The sequence below is a fragment of the Lynx rufus genome, unplaced genomic scaffold (assembly GCF_022079265.1).
Source record: "Lynx rufus isolate CCGP_SWC_20201006 ecotype Redwood Valley unplaced genomic scaffold, mLynRuf1.p SCAF_2, whole genome shotgun sequence".
NCBI lineage: Eukaryota > Metazoa > Chordata > Mammalia > Carnivora > Felidae > Lynx > Lynx rufus.
This window is the reverse complement of record NW_025814834.1, coordinates 83143436-83162396: the sequence shown is the minus strand read 5'-3', so window position 1 is coordinate 83162396 and position 18961 is coordinate 83143436. Positions and strand designations below refer to the sequence as shown.

Here is an 18961-nt window from a genome sequence, read left to right as displayed (position 1 = left end):
AATGTCCAACAGATATCCTGTAATGGTTTGCCTTTGCTTAGGATGTTTTATTTTCAAATAATCATGTATGCAGCTGTTACCCATTGGTCATTCACAGTTCATAGTTCCTAATACCAAAAAAGAAAAGAATCCATAAGAATGGAGAGACTTCCTGATAATGAAGAATGACCTCTAATTGTAATGGATTTACTTTCAGGTAAATTGGTTAAAAGCTAATTTTTATAGCATGACTTAGAATTATTATTTTTCTTACTGGTTTTGTTTCAGACAAAATGTAATGCATAGGTAATAACACTGAAATTGGTTCACAACTAAGAGCTCTAAAGGATTATCCATTCCCTCATTCTTTCGTTCTGTATTGACAGCCCACTGTATTGTCATGCACTGAACTAAGCACTAAGGATACCAAAAAGAATAAGACATGTCCTTGCCCTGGAGAAGCTTCCAGTGTAGTGTCACAGAGGAAAACTCAAGAAACAGACAGTGCTACAAACCTCTTATGTCCAGACAGCTTATGACAGCACAGAGGAGCAAACAATGAATTTTGCCTGGGGATGTCAGAGAAGGCCTTTTAGATCAAGGTCTTGATGGGAAAATAGTAATTTTCTAATCAGAGGCCCTAGAAAATGATATTCCAGGAAGAAAAGGCAGCACCCACTGTTACAGGACTTTGTGAATTAATCGTGTCAATGGCCGGACAGGGAACAGTGGGAAGGAATGCCCAGGAAACTAACAGGGTGAGACCAGACAGAATGGGACAGGAATTGATGTCATGCCAAGCAATTTGAAAAGGTAACTCTGGAAGCAGGACAAGGGAGAGAGACTGATTATTCTGGGGCTTTGAAGAGGGTACAGAGAAGGTTGATATGGGGCCGAAATTGAGACTGGAAATTACTAGCAATAAATTGAATGATGGAGCTAAGGAAGAGGGAGGAATCAAAATACCTCTCCTGTATCCAGTTTAGGAGACTAGCTGGATGGAGATACCATTAAAGATATTAGGGGAAACAGAAAAACAAAACAAAACAGATATGGGGATAGAGGGCAGGGCTGGGATGGAGTAGGAAAGAGAATGGAGCTCATGATTGCCTATGAGCCCAGACATTAATTGCATGCATAACATAAAACAACCTGTTTCACCCATACATGTTATCCTTTTATATATTTTGATTAATGCCCCCACTTAAATGTATTCATTCTGTCAAAATACTTGTTATTAAGTAATAGTTTGCACCATGTTATCTGTTTCTATATTTCCAATATTATAAGAGGGGTATGATATTCTGAGAAGCAGTACAGAAATCTCATGTTATGTTTAGTATTCCAGCTTTATGAGAATATTACAGGTTTTTGGGAAAAAACTCTGTCTCCATGTGACTGCATAATATTTTGAGACAAAAACCATTTTTCTGACCTCAACTAGTAATCTCTTCAAAGCCAAGAACTGATACAGTTCATATTTCCTAACCTTCACTTCTCCTGTGGAGATATTTTCATCTCTAGGAGTATTAACAAAGCTAAATCTATGCAAATGGTGTCTCCTGGTTTAGTTCACAAAACTCGTACTACGGACTCTGACAGCTTAGGAGTAAACCATTCACCAGAAACAATAATAGCACCAGTTGTTGAATATACATTGCATTTTTCAATGATGTTCTAAGAAACTTGCTTTACTACTGTATTATAAAACTTCTACAGTGATCCTAGCTAAGGTATTAAAATGAATTACAAGAAAGGTGGCTGAGTTTTTTCACATCAGATGTCAGGGTGGGGGTTTGGGTGTCTAGTCTTGTTTCACACTGAGTCTTTTTCATTTACTTTTCTTAATGCATTCAAAAGTTGTTAAAGTTTCTTATATAAAAATATGATTGATTGTTACAGTGACAGTAATTGCATTTTAGCAAAAGTAACCATTATAGTAATTTTCTTCAAGGAAGAGAAATCTAACTAACTAAAGTAGCTAGTTACTTCCTCATACATTAACTTTGAAATTTTTTAACATAAAAATACTTGATAAGGGAAGTACAAATTGAAGAACATAAAATGGCATGCAATATTTATAAAACTAGTTCCATTTGATGGTTTACAATTTTATGTAGCTGTTAATCACAAATTATGTGAAACAAAATAAAGGGGGAGACTACAATTTCTAAACAAGTTGGTCAATTAAAGTAAGGCCTCAACAGAAACCTTTTAAAAATGACTCTCAGATATCTCTTATGTTCACTTCTAGACTACAGAAAGTAATCATTTGTTTGTAACCAAGAAGATGTATTCAGAACATGCCCTTAGAAGATTGAATCAAATGAATACATGGAGATACTACGATTATAAAGAAAAAGGAAAAAACAACAATTATACATGTGCATTGACAGGATAATGCTGCATATAGTAACAACTCGTACATGTTAAATCACAAATGAAACAGCATTAGCATTGAATTTCATGTATTCCATTGCACACCTGAATACTAATTAGCAACTAAAATAGGAAATGTGTGGTACTGCATGTATTGATAAGATCTCAGTTCTGTATTCTTCAGACACCAGCAATCTAACAGGAATTGCATACTAAGAAAAAACTACTTTAGCATTTTTACAGTTTCCTTTCTAAACTTTTTTCTTCCTTATTATTGAAAGCAATATACTAATTCCAAAATCAATCAAAGGTAACTGAAATGTTGGCCAAATCTGGAAATGCATTTTCTAATATTTGTTGTTAACGATGTACAGACAGTAACTGCCAGGAGGAGTACAAAGCAGAAGCCTCAAATTCAGGATGCAAATAGATGAACAGTATTCAAGGTAACCTAAATCAATGGAGTCAACTCAAATTTTTCATTTTTAAGGGGACACAGAGGACACTGGTACTTTGTTTCTGCCCCTCCTTAGCCCTGTTTTGAAATGGCCCCTGTAACTGCAAAAGAAAGATTTATTCTGAAGGCCGAGACAGAGGAAAAGGAGTTTAAACTTCATGACTTTTCCCTGGCTGCCTCTATTCATCTCTCTCTCCATCTCCATTCCTTTGCTCGCCTCTATATTTAAATTGGCCCTTGCACTAACATTTGATTTATCCTGGAGTTATTCTTATAGAAGAAAATTTCAGTCACAAAGCCATATTTCTTTGAGTGAATACTTTCCTTTATTTTTCCGCTATCCCCCATAGATTACATATCCTCTCCCGTTTGTTTGTGCCATTTTGCCCATCAATAGCATCTATAATACAAGTTAGTTAGTTTTTATTATGTATGGCAAGGAATGCAGTGGGGGAAATTGCAGATGTGTGTGTGTGTGTGTGTGTGTGTGTGTGTGTGTACATGCTTGCCTGCACGTGTGCATGTGTGTCTGTTTGATTTTAGGTTGTATTCTAAAATAAGGATTCAGTATAAAATTGATGATAGTAGTCTTTCAGCAAAGTCCCATTTCCTTGAAGCTTGGCTGGTGTTTCATTTACTAACAGAACACAAACATAAAAGGTAATTACAAAATAATTACACTAGCAGACATCAAAATAAAATGTTTCGGAGAAAAGGACCTGATAAATATCTGCTAAGAAAGTCACAGGGACCGTATCAATTAGGATGCTTCTAGTTATAAACAACAGAACACCCAACCCAAACTTGCATAAACAATAAAGATAATTTATTGGCTCATGTAACTAACAGTCCAGAGGATGGGAGAGACTCAGGTGCAAATGACCAGAGCTACAGATGATTTGGCTGCAGTTAGTTGTCTCAGTTCTTCCCTTCTTTGATTATTAGTTCTGTCCTGAGACCAGTTTCTTTCCAGGTTGCACAATTTTAGCTCACAGCAACCAGGGTCACCTTCTTTCCCACTCACATCTCCCAAGAGGGAGTGCGTTCTTCCCCACCCAGAAAATGAAAGTCCTGAGCTTTATTCTGATTGATCCAATTTGGGCCACTCTTGAATCATCTGTAGTAGCAGGAAGGCAAGATGTATTAGTTTAAACCAACAAAGGCATATGTTTAGCACACGCTGACATAACTCCGTAGCTTTTTTTTAAATATTGAAATGCTTCTGGGGCGCCTGGGTGGCGCAGTCGGTTAAGCGTCCGACTTCAGCCAGGTCACGATCTCACGGTCCGTGAGTTCGAGCCCCGCGTCAGGCTCTGGGCTCATGGCTCAGAGCCTGGAGCCTGTTTCCGATTCTGTGTCTCCCTCTCTCTCTGCCCCTCCCCCGTTCATGCTCTGTCTCTCTCTGTCCCAAAAATAAATAAACGTTGAAAAAAAATTAAAAAAAAATAATAAATAAATATTGAAATGCTTCTAAACCAGATGATAAGTAGCCCATGCTCTGTGTCCCCTACATGTTCCTCACTGCACAGCAATCCATCCTGGAATCCTCCTGACCTACCTTTATCCAGCAACTAAAAGTTAACATCTACAAAAGAAGGATCCATTTGGTCCCTGCTCCGGCAATGCAGCAGGCATCTCTTCTGTTTAGATGGATCAACCCTGATGTGAAACATTTTGACTATAACCTCAGTCTATAGCTGAGGGCATTATCAACCCCACTATATTAGTTTCCTAGGGCTTCCATGACAAAGTACCACAAAGTGAGTGCCTTAGAACAATAAAAACTCATTCTCTTATATTTCTGGAATCAAGGTGTTGGCTGAGCCATGTTCCCTCCAGAGTCTATAGGGAAGGATCTCTCCTTGCCTGTTGTAGCTTCTGGTAGTTGCCGGCCATCCTTGGTGTTCCTTGGTTTATGGTAACATAATTCCAATCTTGGCCCTCATCTTCCCATGATGATCGTCCATGTGCCCATGTCTAAATGTCCCTCTTCTTATAAGGATGCCAGTCACTGGATGAAGGCCCACATCAATCCAGCATGACTTCATCTTAACTTGATTGTATTAACAAAGACCCTATTTCCAAGTAAGGACACATTCACAGGTTCCAAGTGAACATGAATTTAGGGGGACACTATTCAACACAGTACACTCTTCTAAGCGGGATGGCTGCTATGTGATGGGAAAGTGGCAAAGTGATACTGGGGAAGTGCCTACAATGTCCACTAGATGCTGGGCCCTCTGGGCCTCAACTCTCTTCATTTACCTGTTATAATCAACAGCTGCATAGTTGACCAGGCATTTCAGATTTTATTTGCATCTTCTGAGCTGGATCCTATTCTGTTAACCTCATTTTTAACTCTAAGGCTTAAGTCCATGGATTTCAAAAAGTAGTTTGGGGAAGGGATCTGACAGAGAGTCCTTAAATATATATGCCAGTCCAAGCATTATCAGTAGAGTGACTAAGCAATATATTTCAGCTAGGCAAGTACTATTGTTTTTCAAATATACATAGCTGTGATTAATTAAATAAAAATCCATTTAAAATCTTCCTGTATTTATAACGCCTCTTTGTCATTATGTATGTTCTCTATCATAAACAGATAATAAAGGACAACTACTATTGCACTTTAGCACACTAGCCTCTATTAGAAGGGCCATGCGTAAACTGGGATACAAGTCTGTCTGCTGTCACAAAGGCCAAAAGAACAATAGCTCAAACAAATAGCCATTGATTTCTTTCTCATATAAGAGCTGGAGTATAAGCAGTCGAGGGGTCATATGGCAGGTCTTCAGTCATGAGGACCTAGGCACTTTCTACACTGTCATTCTGCCATTCTCAAGACAGGGCTTTCATCCCCAGTCTAAAATGGCTTTTGTAGCTCTTGCTAGTGTGGCTGGATTCTACTTACGTATCATTGGCCAGATCCTAAAATATGTGGCCAAACATGGCAGTAAGAGTAGCTGGGAAATGTAGTCTTTATCTAGCCAGCTATGTGCTCAGCTAAATGTTGAGAATTCTAATACTAAAGAAAGAAGGAGCAAATCGATATTAGGGGAGAGTTAGCCCTCCTTAACAAAAGCTACATGCTTGTGGGAGAAAATAATGGATATTTGCAAGTGATATGTATATTCCTAATAGATTATTAAGTTTGTTCTAAGATAATTTTCAAGATAAGTGTACACATCCTTAACATTATAATTTTGTGATATGTTTTCTTTAGCCTCTACCTCATCTTACTAACTGTACTTACATAGTTGGACTAAATATGTTCATTAGATGTCTATGGTAAGAAGGTTTTAAAGTCATAAGGAGAATGGTTGTAAATATTGGAGTCAACAAGAAACGTATGGAAGGGGGAAAATGACAATTTCCAGAGTGACTATTTTGCTTGCATGAGACTTTTAACTCCCTGTATCTGGTGACAAGTTATCCAATTACAACTAATAGGAAGAAAGGTTAAGCTAGGGTATCAATATTGAAGACATAAACTATCTGCACAGTGCACAGCCAACCAAGATCTTGTTTACTTAAGACCTGGTACCCAGTTTAAAAGCAGATTCTTCTTAAATAGGAAGAGGCAAGTCAAGGTCTTTATAAATATTGAGCAACAAATTTGGGCAGAACTTTGTCAAAACAAAACAAACAGAACAATAATGCCCCCCTCCCCAAAAAAAAGGAAGGGGAAAAAAGGTGAATGACTTTTTTTTTAAAAAAAAGAATTAACATTGGAGATTGGGAGTATACTATTCAAGTTACAATTGTTCAAAGGTCTTCCAATGCTGAAATTCTCACAATTCTTTGACTTTTCGCAAAGTCTTATTATAAACTTTTTTATGGAGACACGGGTACTGAATGGCCTCAGTGTGTCCTTTGGATCCATTTCCCATCCCTCCCCACCTGATCTGTACCCTAAGCGGCTGATTTGTATGGAACACATCACTAGACTTGCTTGCTCTTTAGTTTTTGCTGAAACTTGCTAATGAGAGGCTCCAACAGGATATCAGACAATGGAAGGACATTGAAGTTGGGTATTTATTCCCCTACTTCTCTCCAAGCCACATTACAGGTTGGCAGTGCCTGTGGTCCTTCACTGAAGACCACAGCCCCTGTCAGCTGGTCCTGTCCTATAATCACAACCATAGTTGCCTTGCCTGTTCCCTGGACCTACAGAATCTAGCCTGGCCCTTCCTATTGATTTAACCCTGCTTATAATTTTATAAATAGTTCATTAATTATATTCTCCTAAATTGCTCTTTTTGGGTGAGCCATCTGTTCTTATGATCCTGAGTGATACAATAAAGAAGAAATGACTCATTCATCAAAAACTAGTCCTACTAATCCAGGGGCTAATGGGCCTGTCTCAATTTTGAAATTCTCTCCTTTCTACAAATCCATGCTCTCTCCTTCCTAAATTTGGATCAAGGCTCACCTCTTTCACGAACCATTTCTTTTTTTTTTTTTTTTTCAACGTTTATTTATTTTTGGGACAGAGAGAGACAGAGCATGAATGGGGGAGGGGCAGAGAGAGAGGGAGACACAGAATCGGAAACAGGCTCCAGGCTCTGAGCCATGAGCCCAGAGCCTGACGCGGGGCTCGAACTCACGGACCGCGAGATCGTGACCTGGCTGAAGTCGGACGCTTAACCGACTGCGCCACCCAGGCGCCCCTCACGAACCATTTCTAAACTAACCACATGGCTTTTCTTCTTAAAAACACTGGCTATCATTTCCCAGCTCTGCCTATTACTCCACTTACCTACATTTGACACATTTATAAGCCATTTCTAAATTTACTGATGCTAGCTCTATACTATTTTTTTAGAGGTTTTAGTGTCTCCAATGTGGAAATGACTTTGTCTACTTTCTGTACAAATTCTGAACATTTCTAGAGTTCTATGCTTCTTAAGCAACAGATATGCAATATTTGTTACGTCTGGGAAGCAAATACCCCAATTTCTTAGGGTTTGAATTGGGAAGTAAGGTGAATATAAATTTCCTCAAAATGTACTCCTCTACAACTTTCACTGTGAGCAACAAATCAGACAGTTTCTCCTCATCTCCAGCACCTCTTAATGCAAGAGGGACCTAGGATTTAGTCTCTTGTGTGTGTATCCATCCTCTTTCCCTGGTAGTTCCCAGCCAGTCTCATGACTTTGTAGGCCTAATGAACCTTTCTACTTTTAAGTCTAGTAGACATTTTTAATCTCAAAATTAACATATCCAAATCCAAACTTTGGATCGCCATCTTCACCCCAACTCCAAATAATTGTTCATGTTCCAGTCTTGTTCTCTCAGAAACTCCAGTTTCTTGGGCCCAAAACTTTGGAGCCATCTTTTACTCACCTCTTTTTTTCCCACACCTTACAAAAATCCTTCAAAAAGTTATGTCAGCCCTATATGCAAAATATATCCAGATTCCAGTCATTTCTCACCACTTCCTTTGCTGCCTACTATTCTGGTCCAGGCCATTACAATTCACTAAAGAAGCCTCGTCACTGGTTTCCCCAGCCTAGGCCCTCATCCATCTAATAGTCTTCTCTTAGTAGAGCAGCCTGAGTGCTTCTTTTTTAAATATTAGTCACATCATGTCATTTCTCTGTTCAAACCCCCTCTCATGGCTCCACTTTTATTCAGAGTGACACCCAAAGTTCTCACATGTAGCCTACAGGGTCCCACATGATTCAGCTTCTGCTGTCTGTCTAGGTACATGTCCTACTGCATTCCAGATACACTGGCCTCCCTGTTTCAGGATAACATACCTGCCACCCCCTCTTCCCTTAGGTATCCACAAAACTCACTCTCCCACCTCCTTCATGTCTCTGCTCAAGCATTACCTGCTCAGGGTGCAGCCTGAGCTGCACCTCTCTCTGATATGACTTAAAACATGCCTCTTTAAACTTAAAACAACAACAACAACAACAGTAATAGAAAAGATGAAATCAAACATTCATTTAAAAGGGGGCAACTAAGGGCACCTGGGTAGCTCAGTCAGTTGAGTGTCTGACTCTTGATTCTGGCTCATGTCATGATCTTATGGTTAGTAAGATGGAGCCCTGCATTGGGCTCTACTGCTTGGGATTCTCTCTTTCCCCCTCTCTCTGCCCCTCCCCTGCTTGCACTCTCTCTCTCACTCTCAAAATAAATAAAATAAACTTAAAAGAATTAAAAAAAATAAAAGAGGTGCCTAATGCCTAACTAGGATTCCACATGTGTAAAATTATACATCCTAGCTTTTAAAAAAAAAACACTGACTAGGCCAGGCAAAAGGGTGAGCAGAGATTAGAAAGGCAGAACCATACACTTGAGCAGACCAAGAGATTATATTAGAGAAACTGATCTAAAAACCATCTTCTTTTCTCTTTTATGGCCATTGCTGAAGCAACAGCAGCCAAAATGAAATTCAATCCCTTTGTGACTTCTAACCAGAGCAAGAACCATAAAAGACATTTCAATATACCTTCCCACATTTGCAGGAAGATTGTGTCTTTCCCTCTTTCCAAAGAGCTGAGACAGAAGTACAATGTTCCATCCGTGTCCATCTGAAAGGATGAAACAGTTCAGGTTGTATGAGGACATAACAAAGGCCAGCAAGTTGGCAAAGTAGTCCAAGTTTATGGAAAGAAATGTGTCATCTACATCAAACATGTGCAACAGAAGCCAATGACACAACTGTCCAAGTGGGCCCCACCAGCCCTAAAAGGTGATCACCACTAGGCTAAAACAGGACAAACACAGCAAAAAGATCTTTGAATGTAAAGCGAAATCTTGTCAAGTGGGAGAGGTAAAGGGTAAATATAAGACAAAACAGTTGAGAAGATGCAGAAATAAGGTAACCTTATATACAATCTTCATAATATAAACTGCTCAAATGAACAATAATAACAACAACAACAACTCCCCAACCCTATTCCTGTGATCCACCAGCTGCCCCACACTCCCACTGCACAAAAGGATGGGAGATTGTTTCAAATTCCTGCTTATTGATTTGATATCAATTAGCATCAGCAAACTGAGATAATCAAATAATTCCAGAAATAAAATTAGGGCCCTTAGTATTAAAAAATTCTCCTATCTTGGTCAATTAGAAAATAGGAGAAGAGTGCCTTCCTTTGCTCTTTTGTTGGTCAATGAAAAAACCTGGGATTGGTTCTGCCCCTTCTTCTCTGAGTCTTCTTTCTTTGAAAGAGGTACAATGTTTGAAAAGCCCTATGTTTTAAAATAATCCAGAGAAGAAAGTGAAAGAGTGTAAATGTCATAGTACACCCTAGACACAACGAAATGTTCTTGGGAAGCGTTCACAAGTAAGTATCTGAAACTTTTCAAAATAAAAAAAGAGGTTACGTGAATGACTTTTGAATATTGAAACTTCAAGTACGTTAACAAATCAGAAAGTCTATAAAACAAGACAACACCCTTTCTAACATCCCCTAAGGTCTCTATCATATAAACAGAGGTTCCAAAGGGGCATTTACATAAGTAATCCACATTTGGAGCCAACACAAACCTCCTACTGATGAGAATATTCTAATTGTCAACATCTCTCAATGCAGTCCTTAAGATTTGAATACCTCACATTATTTGATTGTAAGTTTCACTGGTTTTACACCAAAATTAATGTCTCAGAGAAAACTAAAATTTATATAAAACTTTAGGATTTTAAAAGCATTTTATAACTTGGCTTTATTAAAGAGAATTTTGTAGAAGAGAGGTAAAATGTTGAGATTCAACCATACCAGAAAGAAGGCAATGAAGTTGAATTTACTAGACCAAATCAGGATTTCAGTACCCACAGGTACATATGTACATGTTCACAATCTTTGGTTTTTCTCTTATACATCATTGGTGTTCATTGACATACTTCCCAATAGATATGTTTACATTTTTCCTAGTAGTTGGAAATATGGCACAACTTGTGAGGTGCTTCAAATGAGAAGATTCTTCAACACACCACATTGCATCTGACCGTGGCTAGCTCAGTACTAAGACTTGGGTGACAGCTGTGGCTCCTCAGAAACTAGCACTAAAGGGTGCTAATACCTTAGGAAGTGCTTAAAGAAGATGTAAAGTTGTCTCTATCTAATCTAAGGTTGAGAACTGTGTATAGAAAAAAGGCTAACAGAAATTCAGCAACCAGACATCTGTGTCTCCTAGTAAAAGACAGTTGGACAAGTCCTCTAAAAGACAGCAAGTTATTATTCATAAGTCAAACATTTGGGGGCTCCTAGATGGCTCAGTTGGTTGAACATCTGATTCTTGGTTCTGGCTCAGGTCATGATCCCAGAGTCGTGGGACTGAGCGCCGTTGGGCTCTGTGCTAGGCTTCGAGCTGAACGTGGAGCCTGCTTCAGATTCATTCATTCTCTCCCCTCTCTCTCTCTCTCTCTTCCTCCTTCTGCCACTCTCCCCCACTTGCATGCTGTCTGTAAAATAAAAAATAAAATAAAGTCAAACATTTCTTCTCCATTTGCAAGAGAAAATTATATTCTTTCATCAAAATCTAGTATATGTTATTTTTAAAAATAATATGTCTATCATTGAATGGCTGAGTTCACCTACATATTTGAGCTAACATATCAAACAAAGAAAACAGGCTTGGCTGCAAAGTCAATGAAAGTCAAATAAAAAGCCAAACTAAACAGATGAGACACCATGCCCTGAAGATCAACAAAGAAGATCATTGTTAGGTGAGGAGGGTTTAACAACCAGCAAGGAGGATTTGCTGTGCCCATCATAAACACAAAGCAACTCATTTAAGCTACTTAAATATAAATCCCACTTCAGGACTGATGGGTAGTTGCTTGCATACACAACTGGATTTTTTCTTTATGATACTGTATTAGAGTTAAACTCCATGAGACTTATATGAATATCTTAGAGGTATTTTTGAAATGTTTGGTAATAACAATAGTGGTAACAAATTGGTAGCTTTGTATCAGTAATTTTTAAAAATAGAGTGCTCTCGTGGCATGCCCGGGTGGGTCAGTCAGTTGAACATCCGACTTGATTTTGGTTCAGGTCATACTCCCAAGGTCATGGGATTGAGCCCTATGTCAGGCTCCATGCTGAGCGTGGAGCCTGCTTAAGATTCTCTCTTTCCCTCTCTCTCTCCCTCTGCCCATCCCTGCTCATGTGCACATGTCCTCACTTTCTCTAAAATAAATAAAAATTTAAAAATTTGTTTAAATAAATAAATAGATAAAATAAAATAGAGTCCTCTCTACAAATATAAGTGTGATGGTGATTATGATGACTAGGATTAAGATCATAATGAATTATTTGTTTTAAAACAATCATCATTCCAATACATCCCTTCTAAAATGATACTACAGTTTTTGAACACTGGGCATTACCTAGTCTGGTCTAGAGTACCCAAGAGTCCATAATGTATCTATATTTGTCCTTTCTGAGATTTTATCAGCATTCATTATGAATCTTCCTGCAAGGTATTATAATTATATACCTGGAAAACTCATGAGACTCAACTAGAAAAGCTATTTAGCAAAGTAGTGGGGCACAAAATTAATATACAAAATAAAAACAACAAACAGTATAAATATATAATGGAAGAAAGTACTCATTTTAAAAAGAAAAGAAGATTAAAGGCAGGGGAATAAACTTAATAAGAAGTGTTAAAATCCTACTGGAGGACACACAAGAAATTCTGTACAGAGTGAAGATGTATCTAGTTGGTAGAGTTAACATTAAAAAATGTCAATTCTTTCTGAGTTCATTTATAATTTCAACAAGAGCACAAAAAGCAAAATATTGACAGTGAGTTTTTTGAAACTAGGAAAAGTGATCATGACGTTTTGTGGAAAAATTATCAAAAATGGGAAGGAAAACTGGGGGAGGGAAAGGGCAATGAGGGGAAATTATCAAATGTCTTACAAAAACATAAGCATAAAACCTGAACACATCACAGTGGTATCAGTTCATCATTAGACAAACTGACCAACACAATATTATACAAAGCCCAGGAATAATTCCAAATGCATACTACAATTCACCACATGAAAAAGATAGCATTTCAAATCAGTGGAGAAAAGATAAACACTTCAATAAATGGTGATAGAATATCTGAAGAAAAGATGTTGGACTCATACGTCATACCATACTCTAGCAAGGTAGCAGAACCAGGATAAATTTCAAACGAATTGAAGATATACATACAAAATAATGAAAGCATGTGAGTATTAGAAGAAAGCACAGGAAGTTCCTTTCTAACATTTCAGTGGAGAAGGTTTTTTCTGACTCAAACTCTAGAATCCATAAAATAAAATAAAATAAAATAAAATAAAATAAAATAAAATAAAATAAAATAAAATAAAATAAAATAAATAAAATAAAATAAAATAAAATAAAATAAAATAAAATAAATTTAACAACATATGAAACTATAAACAAAGTCAAAAGATAAATGACACAATGAGAAACTTATGTCATAGACAAATACCAACCTCCCTAACATATGAAGAGCTACTAGAAACCAATAAAAGACTAATCACATACTAGAAAAATAGGAATACACATAAAGATATGTCACATGACATATATGTCATAGAAAAAATCGAAATGGCTTATAAACATAAACAGATGATCAAGTCCACTGGTAATAAGAGAAATAAATGTTAAAACTACACTGATATATCAGCTTCCAGTTTGGTAATGGTCTAAGAGCTTGATAACACATTTTGTTGTTTTTAGGAAGACAGCCCTCCTCATACATTAGGGAGAATTGAAAGTGGCACAACTCTGATGGAAAGACATTTTCAAGGTTTATTAAAACTGCACATACATCACACTTTCAGGAATTTGTCCTGCAGATATACTTGCCCACATGTGAAATGACATTATGTGTAATGTTATCTAGGTCAGTATTGCTTGAAATATAAAACTGGAAACACCTCACATGCCCATCAATAGGAGACTAGTTAAAAAGTTCTTGAACATTTACAGAGTGAAGTATTACACAGTGGTTTAAAAAACTGAGGAAGCTCTCTGGTATTGATCATTAAGATGTATATTTAAAAGTGAAAAAAAAATGATATAAGCCAGTGTATATTATGTGCTATTTTTTATAAAAAGAGGAAGAATACAACTATATATTGATATTTTCTGGTCAATTCATAAAGAAATCTGTTAAGAATAATCTGTCAAGAACATATAAGAATTAATTATGGCTGTGTGTGTGTGTGCAAAAGAGAGCTGTGTAAACGGTGGACAGGACAAGAGGACAAGTTTTCACTATATGCCTTTTTACATTTTTTGAAAATTTTGCACTATGTGAATATATGACATTTTAGTGGGGGGGGGGGAAGACCGTGTTTGCCAGGAGGAGCTGTTCCTTTACAGCCCTACTCACCAGCAAGTCACTTGCTGCTGGGGAGAGTGGGAAGTCAATTAAGACTAGCTTTTTCATTGCCAAAGAATCCTTTCTATTAAAAAGTACACATGAAAGCCACACTTTGGAAAAAGAACCGAGAAAAATACTTTTTTGTTTTTTTACTTTTTTTGTTGTTTTTTTGAAGATAAAAGGAATTTGGCCCCAAACAGTGGGTCCTTCTTTAAGTCTCTTCTTTGTAACCCTTTTCAAGCACACACAAACACACCATTCAGCATTGTCCTTGTCATAGTACATGTGTCTGCTCTAACAAAATATCACAGATTGGGTGGCTTATAAACAACAGAAATTTATTTCTCACAGTTCTGGAGGATGGAAGTCTGAGCTCAGAGTGCCAGCAGGGTTGGTGAGGACCGTCTTCCATGTCTCAGACTTCCGATTGTATCCTCACATGCTGGAAGAAGCTAGGGAACTCTCTGGAACCTCTTGTAGGCTGAATTTTTCTCTACTTTTGTTGATTTTGCCATTAATCTTTGAAATCCCTCAATTTTGTCTACAAAATTGTTTTAGTACAAGTCTGTCAAATGAAAAGTAGAGTGGAAGGATTATCTTTCAAAATAAATTTTTGGGAATTTCTTTGAAGTTAAACCTCACCTTGTATTTGTCATCTCTGATTTTACACTTTGTTTTCAGACTAACATTTTATCAACTTTCAAGTCATTTCTCTCGCCATTCCAGGATATTAGCAAAGCACTTAATTCAGCTCCCTGTGAGTCTGACAATATGCTCTGAATCTTTTATCCAGGACATCAATAAAGATATGAAGAAAATTATCCTCATAGCATGTTTCCACTAATTGTCACTTGATTCACCTCATCTAGAAACACAACCATGGCTAACTACTCTTTGTTGTAACTTTGTCAAACTGTTTGATTATCCAGAAGTGATATAAACCAGACCTCACTGTTATAGTTGTTTGAAGGCTTCTTCTCCTCTTCTTGTAGATGCTGCAGATATCCCCAGGCCCAACCTGCCTGGATTGAAACTGACTCAATTTTGTCCAGAGGTTCACTGAAGAATACAATGTAGGATAATTATAACAACACTAGTGTGGTGAAAGAAAAGTAACTTCAATAGTCTAGAATCCCCTTTAGCCATTGAGAATTTATAAGACATTTTATGTCATAACTTGCCTTATATGGTAAAGATAATACAAAAGAGATACTCCTGGAATTAGAAGAACTATATTCAGTTTGTTCGTTTTTCTTTTTCTACCCCTAATTTTTTTTTTTTAACCGTGTTTAATTTGGTTTCAGGACTGGATTTAGAATAAAGAGCAGATTGGTCATGGGGAATAATAATTCATGAGAAAGCAATATTAATACAATATAGTGACCAAAAACATTTCTTCTAAAAATAACCAGCTAAACGGCTCAGTTTGGTTAAGCATCTGACTTGGGCTCAGGTCATGATCTTATGGTTTCTGAGTTTGAGCCCCACATGGGGCTCTCTGCTGTCAGCCGCTTTAGATCCTCTGTTTCCCTCTCTCTCTGACCCTCCCCCACTCACACACATACACTCGCTCTCTCTCAAAAATAAATAAACATTTACAAAATAAATTAAAAAAATTAAAAATAACAAACATAAGCAGACTATGACAATTGTAGAAGTTGGGTGATGGATACCTGAGAGTTCAATATAATATTCCTCTACTTTGGTATATTTCAAACATGTTCCATAACAAAATATTAAAATAAGTAGACATTAAAGTATATTCTTAGTCTCTTTTGCTGTGGTGCATTTTATCAGATAGCCTCTAAATTACTCTTGGCCTCATCCCCCAAATTGGATCTATGTCCAGAGACAGAGATGAAAGTATAATTGAAGAAAATGTGCTATTATTTTACTGTATTTATTTTTTAAGTTTTTTTAATGCTCATTTATTTTTGAGAGAGACAGAGTGTGAGCAGGTGAGGGGCAGGGAGAGAGGGAGACACAGAATCTGAAGCAGGCTCCAAGCACAGAGCCCCACACCGGGCTCAAACTCACAAAATGAGAGATCATGACCCGAGCTGAAATTGGACGTTTAACTGACTGAGCCACCCAGGCACCCCAATTTTACTGTATTTAATACGATTAGAAAAGTAGAGAGATAGCAAAGTGATGGTATCCCTGAATGCTGGAAGAGAGGGCTACTGAGGTGGGTCGACGAACTTGTTTATATGTTTAGAGGGGACCCGGTGTGGATTAGACAAGGTGCTACAAGGAAATAAGGTTTTCAAGGAACTGTGGGTCTGGATGGTAAAAAAGAACATGAGAAAAGAAGGGAAAGAACAAACGTAGGAACAGCTGATAATGGAAAGCTGAACTCAGGCAATCTCTGCATATATCACATACCCAGAATAAAGGAAAGAAGGTTGATCATGGGATTTCTGTGGGTTCAATCCCAAAGACTTCACACAGGGTTAATACTCAGATGCCTACAAGAACTGTAGCTTTAGCCCAAAACTGATCCAGCCAGAAAAAGACCCTGCCTTCAAGGATAAAGTTTTCTAAAAAAAAAAAAAAAAAAAAAAAAAAAGGTGGGGGCGCTTATCTGCCCTCGGCTTGAGGATGGAAGCAGTCTGAACTAGGAAGAAAGGCAGTGATTTCGATGGTTTGGACTCAAGGAGAGAGCATCAAATGAAAAGAACTGAGCTGGCCTAGGAGAGAAGGGTTACTGTTTTCAGGCTGTTCTGAGTTGATGAAGCAATGTACCCCAGTAACTCACCTCATCCATCTATAGCTTTTCCTGAAGCCCAAGAGGAAAGTAATATTAGTTGTGGGACTCAACAGATTCCGTGTACTGTATCTTGGTTGGATATAAGGGGAAAGGTGTGCTCCAGGGAGGTAAAAAGGGTATGACGCTGTAGAGAGATATTTGAAAGAAAAATCGCCCCTCTTCCCCCCTTGAGTCTTCAAGTGGTTGAGAAGTTAAGTTTTTTGCTCAAGATGAGGGGCAGAGAAAATCCAACTAAAGTTGCTTTCTGTTTGGGATCTGGAGTGGCATTTCATCAGCTATTTAGAACTTAATTGCAAAAGAATAAATAAATATTCCAAGCCCCTTATTCTCTTTATAAATGGCACTTTCTCACTTGTGTGCTATTCTTCATTTGCCTGAAAAGCAAATTAAGGCTTTCTACTAACTATTCACAAATACATAGCAGCTTTGTGGGCCCTGCTTTATTTATTATTCTCATTTGTGATCCCAGGATTTATGTTGAGAGTATACTTATTAAACTAGCCAAAGATGCAAAGTTAGCTGGCATGACTATTACTTAAGAAAACACATCTTCACAAATCAAATACCTTTAATTCAGGGAACAAATGCAGATTAAATCACCTAAGTAAAAGAAATAGATGTTAGAAATTTACATAAACATGGCAGAATATTATATAGTAATCATGATATATCAAAAACAATAAAAACAATAAAATCTTTGTATTAACATTGACCAGGTCTTAACCAGAGTACTGTTTTCTAGAATAAAGCTTCATAGCATAGATGAAATGACAAGACAAGGATATTTTCTGATAGGGAGAAGTTCAACAAATATGCAAATATTTAAGAAACGATAGGAGGAAAGCCTAAATGAAGTAGGGAAATGATCACTAATGTGAAGATGGTTTTTAATATTCCTCAGATATTTAGAAAGGAATCATAGACTGTGATCAATCATTCTATATTTGAGTAAAAGTCAGGGAAACAACAGGCTGCAGAATAGAAACTTAGTATAATAAGGGATGAGTTCCTATCATAAAAAGTATGTGATATCTAATGAGCAAGCATTATGAAATCTCTCAAAATATATGTTTAAATTAGATGATAAATACTCTTGTATCTCACAGAGACTCTTAAAAGAGGAAGTTCAGAATTCTGTCTGTTTCTAGAATCTTGGGATTATCTAGAGATTCAAGAATTAATATCATACTTTAAGAACTGATTTAAGAGAATTTTAGAAAGTTCTGAAACCATTGACACACATCTAATTTTTATAAGTTGGTGTCGAGCAACTCTGAAGACTGTAGGTGTGGTAAAGAAGCATAATAATCTAAGAGTCAGACACATAAGGTATCAATCCTCAGTCTATTATTCACAGATTTTGATTCTTCATCTGAGTGTCCTCATTTGGAAAATATAACACTTGACCTCCAACTTCAATAGCTATACAGGTGACAAGATAATATATGCGAAAGCAGTTTAAGAATCATAGCGCTTTGTAGACATATATGCTTCTGTTAATTAGAAGAAACAATAATATTAGAAACAAATCATTCCTATGTCTGTATGGTACACATTTGACTCTCTTAACCACAAACATGAGAACTTTCACTCCTCACATAACACTCTGCAAGGGAATCTATATCCAAGAATTAAAGAAGGGACTGAGGTTAACCATTTACTTTTGTTTGTTTTTAAAGTGTTTTTTTTTTCAAAGAGTATACATTCATACCATAAAGTTCATATAGTGTATTGCTCAAAGAATTTTAGTAACTAAATTCACTCGTGTAACCACCATCCAGGTCAAGATATGGAACATTACCAACATCCTACAATATTTTCTCATGTTCTATTCCAGTTAACCATCCTAAAGATAACTAATATTCTCACTTTCATCACTACAGACTCATTTTAACTGTTTTGGGAAGGTCACATAAATAAAACCAAGCAATAGGTACTCTTTCTGTCTGGCTTCTTTGGCTCAATGTCATTTCTGGGAGATTCGTCAAGGTGGTTGCATGAAACAGTAGTCATTACTTTTA

General features: G+C 37.1%; 1 pseudogene; it reads left to right on the top strand.

The window, feature by feature from the left end:
- Positions 1-9211: 9211 nt before the first annotated feature.
- On the top strand, positions 9212-15201 carry LOC124514215 (60S ribosomal protein L26-like; annotated as a pseudogene).
- The last annotated feature ends 3760 nt before the right edge of the window (positions 15202-18961 follow it).